Raw genomic sequence first — 7,287 nt, 5'->3', positions numbered from 1 at the left:
CGATTCCGCGAGTGTTCCCCCATTGGTCAATTTACGGCTCGACCATTATTTTGTAAGCATGAGCCACCGGGCAGCGCTTAATGCGCTTTAAAATAACTATAAATATAAAAGAGTAAAATCATGTTTTCGGTTATATAGCCCTATTACAATTACAGAAACCAAATGAAATATAAAGCATAGTTATTAAATACAAATCCACTAACATTACATAACATAAAGTATTAGATAAAAATGCACATATTAAAATAACAAAATTCTAGTTTTTGACTTAAAAATGACTAAAAATTGTTGAAAAAGAATAAACTTCACATATAAAATATCTAAAATAACGTAAATTCTCCTTTTCAAATACCTTTATACTCAAACTAATATAACAATTTCCATAATTCTCCTCCACTACGCTGCTGCGACCGGCACAACGAAAATGTAATAAAAATCACAGCGAAAATTCAATTCCAAGCACCAGAGCGATGAAAGCGCTTGAAATGCAAACTCGTTTTATTTCCCCTTCAAAACTATTTTTGATAGTCATTCATTGAGTGTGCTGCTGTGCTGTGCTGTCATTTCTGTCAGTCTGAATCTGTTCTCTGTGAGGGGAAGTAGTGACTGTCGCGTTTGCAAAATTGAAAAAAAATGTAAAATCTAAAATAGAACGCCGTGTCAAGGATAAAAGGGAGGAGCCGTTGTTGTAAAAACGGTGTTTCAGGTGAAAATATTGTGTGAACGTGATTCCGGCTCGAAACGCAATTTGGAGGGAAAACAGTAAGTTTTTTTTTTTGTTTTTTTTTTAATTTCGCTAATGGATCTTGTTAATGTTACGGTCAATCGTTATGTTTTGTGGTTAATTTCAATTAACGCGTTTATCATTCCAAATAGGTAGGTAGGTGATTCGAATTGAAATTGATTTCAGAACACGTGGTTTTTGTGTTTGTTACTACACTACATAGGTTATATAGTCTTGATTCTTTACCTATTTTATGCTAACCGCCATTACAGTTTGACCAGTAAAACCCAAAAACCAATAATTTTATAGATACCTGCGTTTAATAACTTTATTCGTCTTACAACCAAAGATAAATTTGATAAACAGTATTCAATGTTTGGTACAAGGTTTACAATGCAAATAGGTATAGCTTACAGCATAATATCTCGGAATATTTTATCAATTAACTCTCATTAAAATTTGTTCGTGCGCTTTGTTTGAAAATTGTGACAATCGCGACACGAATGACGCTCTCAAAGTTTTCTTCTCGACATGTTTTTTTTTTTTTGTAATCTAGTTTGCCGTTAAATGAAGAATTACGCTAAAAGATACATATACTATTACGCCACTTATTAAATAACTAAACATTGGACAGTGATCAGAAGATGTAGGTTTGAGATCTCGGACTACCCCCCTCGCAACATTCCACTACTCCTGTATCAAATACTAATGATGGAGGGTATTGGAGTTTGGTATTTGCGTTCTGGGCGTATACACGACGATTCACGGTAACTTAAGGCTTCAACTTATTTACTGGTTGTAGGATTTGAGTACGCGCGGGTAGGTACCTACCGCCACTACGTCTATTTTTGCCGTGATGCAGTAATGCGTTTCGGTTTGAAGGGCGGGGCAGCCGTTGTACTGTTAAAACTGAGATTTAGAAGGTCTTGGCACACTGTAACGGCACGGCACACTGTTACTAAAAGGAGGGGAGGGGGAGTAGGGCTGTTGGGACTCTTTATTTCTATAATTATTTACATTTCCTTATTCTACCTTAAACCTAGTACATGTACACTTAATCCTATTTACTTAAACTAGGTTATTTGAGTCGTCTATTATCAAAGGCGGCAATCTGACTTTTGAACAATATTGGTAAATCAGAAAAACGAATTATTGACTTTGTATTCCATTGGCAGTCACAAAACTCTTCGGAACGACATCTTAGATAAATAACAGGTTAACTATTAACCTTTATTTAATGCAGGTTTTGAACCGTATTCTTTGAAGGAGACGATTATATTCAAATCAATCTGTATTGACATATCAATAACATTTTTTAGTCCAAATGCACAGATTGCCACCTTTGATAATAGACGACTCATTTACAACAGTAATAATATGTTAAAATATTTTACGTTATAAAAATTTCTTATGTTCTATTTCTTTTATTAACCTCCTTTATAATTTTTATAGCATATTTTAGGAACAAGTTCCTCGCACAGGTTTTTTTCATTAAATTGGGGAGTTCTCGCGCATCGAGTCTTTGGCCCAGTTCGACCTCCAAGTCGAATCGTGCTGAGCCAAAGACTGGACACTCCAGAAGCACGTGGGCCACTGACTCGTCGACGTAAGGGTCACAGATGCATGCTGGGCTCTCCTTGCACTTGAACCTGGCCAAGTACTCGGAGAACCCACCATGCCCTGTGAAGGCCTGTGCTACGCCATGTGACCCTTTAAAGTTCATGTCTCAAGGTGAGTGACGGCATTTACGTTGTAGATGTCTATGGGCTCATGAGTAATCACTTCACCTTGGGTGGGCGGAAAAAAATATGAGATCGGATAATAATTGAAACGATTCTCGGAATAATACTCTATCGCCATGACACATCGGCAGTACGCTTGCTCACGGAATCACGTGGTCGGCGATTCGCGATTAGGCACGTTCTAAAGAGATTTTTAAATTTTATTATTATTATACACGTGCCGTTAAACGCTCAGCTGAGACCGTGGGGGTCATGACATGCTTGCGCTCTTCAAATAAATTCAAAGACTGTAATTTTTTTATTTATTTCTTAGATAGATGGACGAGCTCACAGCCCACCTGATGTTAAGTGGTTACTGGAGCCCATAGACATCTACAACGTAAATGCGCCACCCACTTCAAGATATAAGTTCTAAGGTCTCAGTATAGTTACAACGGCTACCCCACCCTTCGAACTGAAACGCATTACTGCTTCACGGCGAAAACAGGCGGGGTGGTGGTACCTACCCGTGCGGACTCCCAAGAGGTCCTACCACCAGTGAAAAGTTTCTTTTAAGCGTAACTCATGGCTGCTTTGCTTTCGATATAGATAGATGGATTGATGTGGTAATAAATCACAGTCAATTATGGAAATCAGTAAAAGTACTTATTATTATTTTTAATTATTTCAGATTTAAAAAAAAACATAACATTTTGTTATTAAGAATTACTTATAATCTATGTTGGTAACTTAAAAACCTATAACTATCAGACATACATTTACTTTTCGAGTTTGATTTTTATGGCACGTCCTGTAATAGGATTGGCTGGACGTCTTCGCATGTCTATGCCATGGACAGTGACAGCTGACATATCTTCCAACGTAGCCGTTATTAAAAAGGCTCGTGTAGCACACCAAACACGAGATAACGAGTTGAATTTTTTTAGTAAGCTAACATCGTCAACAGATCACCAAATACCAGATCCAAGAATGGTCGTAGAAGTAACTAGCTGTACCCGTCCGCTTCGCTGGGCATTTAAAATTAACATTATTATTTCTCACCCCCACAAAGATTCTCATCATTAACGCCCCCGCAACTGGTGTAGGGAGTCCAACACTCATATAAACATTAGCCTATACATTAAGTACATGTATTTTCTACATGGATACCAAGTTTCAAGTCAGTCGGATGCATGATTCAGTAGTTATAACGGAACATCCGTGAAAACCACTGTAGATTTATATATTAGTATAGATGTAGATTGAAGTGTTCCGTCTCTTTCCACACTCCTCTCTCATGTACCATTTCTTCGCTCACTCCCGCTTATTATTTTTTTTCATATTACCCTATAGGCGGACGAGCATACGGCCTGATGGTGAGTGGTTACCGTCCAGGGGCAGAGCCAAGCCGCTGCCTACCGTTTATGATATGTCATAGCACTTTTACACAATGGTCTTTCACGCAAGAAGTAATCGAAATATCCATCCTTACGAATTCCGGTATTAGATTTAGTTAAAACTATTCGTTATCATGACGTACCAAAAAAAAAATGTCGCTGCAATCGAGTTAAATGTAGGGTAGGTAGTAATTTTCCGTTCCCCGCACCCACAGTCCACCATACTAAGAAATCGTCACAAAAACGCATTTTAAGCATAATAAGTCTACCTAGGTGGTTCTGTTTTGAGTCGCATCCAATTACTCTAGTTGAAAAAGTTGCTGAATTTCATAATAAGTATGAGTCGTTGTTTCTCAGAAATGGCTCTCTGTGTTAATTCGACACTGTCGTGTTGGCGATAGTTTGTTCTGAATGCTGCATTGTTTAATCTTGGCGCTAGTACCACATAGTTTCTTCAGGACTAGCAGCTTCGGAACGCGGCCGCGAATAAATCATTCATTGGCTTGATCGTGAAATTTTGCGCAATTTCAAACCGGTACCTATGATTTATTAGCGCAAGTTGCTGTTGTTTTGGTTGTTGTTTTTACTGGTGGTAGGATCTCTTGTGAGTCCGTACGGGTAGGTCCCACCGCCCTGCCCATTTCTGCCGTGAAGCAGTAATGCGTTTAGGTTTGAAGGGAGGGGCAGCCGTTGTAACTACATATACTGAGACCTTAAAACTTATATCTGAGGGTCGGTGGCGCATTTATGTTATAGATGTCTATGGGCTCCAATAACCACTTAACACCAGCTGTGAGCTCGTCCACTCATTTAAGCATTAAAAAAATTCTAGAATACCCCGCTGGTACATAGGGGCGTCACAAGTTCTCTCCACTTGACCCTGTCATGCGCTTGCTCCTTGATATCACCACCACCACCACCACCAGGTCATGCCGGCAGTCCTCATCTCGCTCTCCACGGTCCGCAACACCAGCTGTCATCTCAATACGGGCTCCCAGAACTTGGTCATGTACTACCTCTGTATAAGGCCTGGATTATACCAATGATTTTATTTGGTATACCTCTTTTTTTTTAAGCAGATCCACAATTAGCTTCACTGTACGGTCTCAAACGCGCGAGTAGCTCGTGTTAAATAACTGATGGTAATACTAATTCGCCACAGTGATTGTTATAAGGCGTTGACAACGGTCAGCCACTATTACGGACGCATACTGTCGCCGACATAATTCTGACGCACGCCGGAAGGCATTTTGTGAATGTATTAAACCTTGCAGACTGCTGGAAAGCTTAATGATCGTACATGCTTTTAGAAAGCTCGTAATAAATAGGGAAACGTGACAGCTTTTACACTATCGCCCAAAAAAGGGGTATAATGTTGTGTATTTCATTGTTACTACATAAATTTTAATCCCTGAAAAGATTTTGATGTGCGGACAGAGTTATCTTTGGAATCATTACGTTATCTCGGGCTGCGCGGACATTTTTTACTGGTGGTAGGACCTCTTATGAGTCCGCGCGGGTGGGTACCACCGCCCTGCCTGTTTCTGCCGTGAAGCAGTAATGCGTTTCGGTTTGAAGAATGGGGCAGCCGTTGTAACTATACCGAGATCTTAGAACTTATACCTCAAGGTGGGTAGCGCATTTACGTTATAGATGTCTATGGGCTCCAGTAACCACTTGACACCAGGTGGGCTGTCGTCGTCGCTCGTCCACCCATCTTAGCAATAAAAAATAAAAAAAAATGATTTTGGGAAAGTTTATCGTAACTTGGGAGGGTAGTTGTGTATTTTTTAAAGTCCTACATCCCGCTTTTAAGAGTTTGGGACAGATAGCAGCGACCGTAGGACCAAATTGCGTTCGCCTCGATCCGAAGCGAGAACGGTTTTAAGATTCATTGTGTAGAAATCGATTTTGAACACATCTGCTCTGAAAATTCGCGAGCCACACAAGACCCCATAGAATTGGGGCCATTGTGATGTGTTCCCATGGTTTAGGAACACGTGCGGGGCAGATGTTCGGGCGGGTTTATTTTTGTATGGCCACGTTTGTGCGGTGACCAAGATTTGTCGTCTAAACGTGTCAGGGTTTATAAAAAAAAAACTTTTAACGAACCGTCCCATTGGCAATGCATAGCAACAAAATTTTGACAATTTTTATTTAAGACTAGCTGACCCGGCAGACTTCGTAGTGGCTCAATCGATAAATAAAAGACTTTTGTATAAAATAAACTCAAAACAAACAAAAAGAAACCGTCTGACGGGGGACACATAACAAAATTGTTATTTTTATTTAATTCCGAGCATTTTCATATTTATCTAACCGTTTTAAACGTTCTCTGGACTTCCACGAATAATTCAAGACCAAAATTAGCCAAATCGGTCCAGCCGTTTTCGAGTTTTAGCGAAACTAACGAACAGCAATTCATTTTATATATATACAGATTACTTATAATCTATGTTAGTAACTTAAAAAAATTAACACGTAATATCATTACATACATTTCATATCATTACATTTTATATAATTACATTTTTTTTTCCTTCCAAGTGCCTGCTGCAATGGCTACTAATCAGCAGTCCCTCGATCTTGCTCGATATGATTTTCAGAAGACTGTTGCCACTGTCTCTGACTCGACGCAATTTAAGACTTAACTGTGACGTCAGTTGTGGGTTTGATGCCAAATTAATATTATTTCGCCACTATTCGGGTCGATTAGCCCGCGGCAGAGGAATATAATTGGATACGGACAGAATAAATAGCATCCCTTAAATTTGATTACATTGTTTTGATCTCAATTGTTATGACGGATAACCCTTAAACCGAAATGCATGAGAACTGCTTTAACGGCCGTCTGGTGTAGTGGTAAGTGACATGGTCACTACACAAGGGGGTCGCGGGTTCGAATCCCCGCCAAGGGAGGATATTTGTATGATAAATATAAAAATGTCTTTTCCAGGGTTATGGATATATATTAAATATATGTATGTGTATAATAAAAATCTTACATTTATTTCCGTTATCTGGTACCTGTAACACAAGTTCTATACGAATTTATCACGGGACCAGTTAACGTGGCGTGATTGTTAGTAAATATTTATTTATTTATTTAAGAGGATGACTAACCGGCGGGAAGTCTGAACGGTCAAAACTCTGAAGAGTATCATGCATATAAATTTATTAGTTAACCTATTTCACAAATCGCTATTATAACCAAAACTGGACAGGAAATTCGCATTGCACTTTTAAGTTGAGAGTAAACTTGAGCATTCTTTATTACGCACCGCGAAAAAAAAAAATAGCCACAAAAACGTAAGTATAAAGAAAAAAGTGAAAAATCTTCCATACTAATTTATTTATGACCATACTATGACCATACTTAACCTCGTGATAGCAATAGATCAGTTAAATTACGTATTATAAGAATTGTATCATTAATTTTTATTCC

General features: G+C 38.8%; 1 long non-coding RNA gene across 1 annotated transcript in view; it reads left to right on the top strand.

The window, feature by feature from the left end:
• Nucleotides 1-516: 516 nt before the first annotated feature.
• Nucleotides 517-7,287, top strand: part of LOC134200611 (uncharacterized) — a 41,558-nt gene continuing 34,787 nt past the window's right edge. Inside the window, exon 1 of the long non-coding RNA XR_009975599.1 lies at nt 517-762. This is a non-coding gene — a long non-coding RNA (uncharacterized LOC134200611). The remainder of the gene's footprint in view (nt 763-7,287) is intronic.

Source organism: Bombyx mori, chromosome 2 (genome assembly GCF_030269925.1).
Source record: "Bombyx mori chromosome 2, ASM3026992v2".
NCBI classification, from domain to species: Eukaryota; Metazoa; Arthropoda; class Insecta; order Lepidoptera; family Bombycidae; genus Bombyx; species Bombyx mori.
Note: the sequence above shows the minus strand (reverse complement) of the source record. Positions and strands in the feature narration are given on the sequence as shown.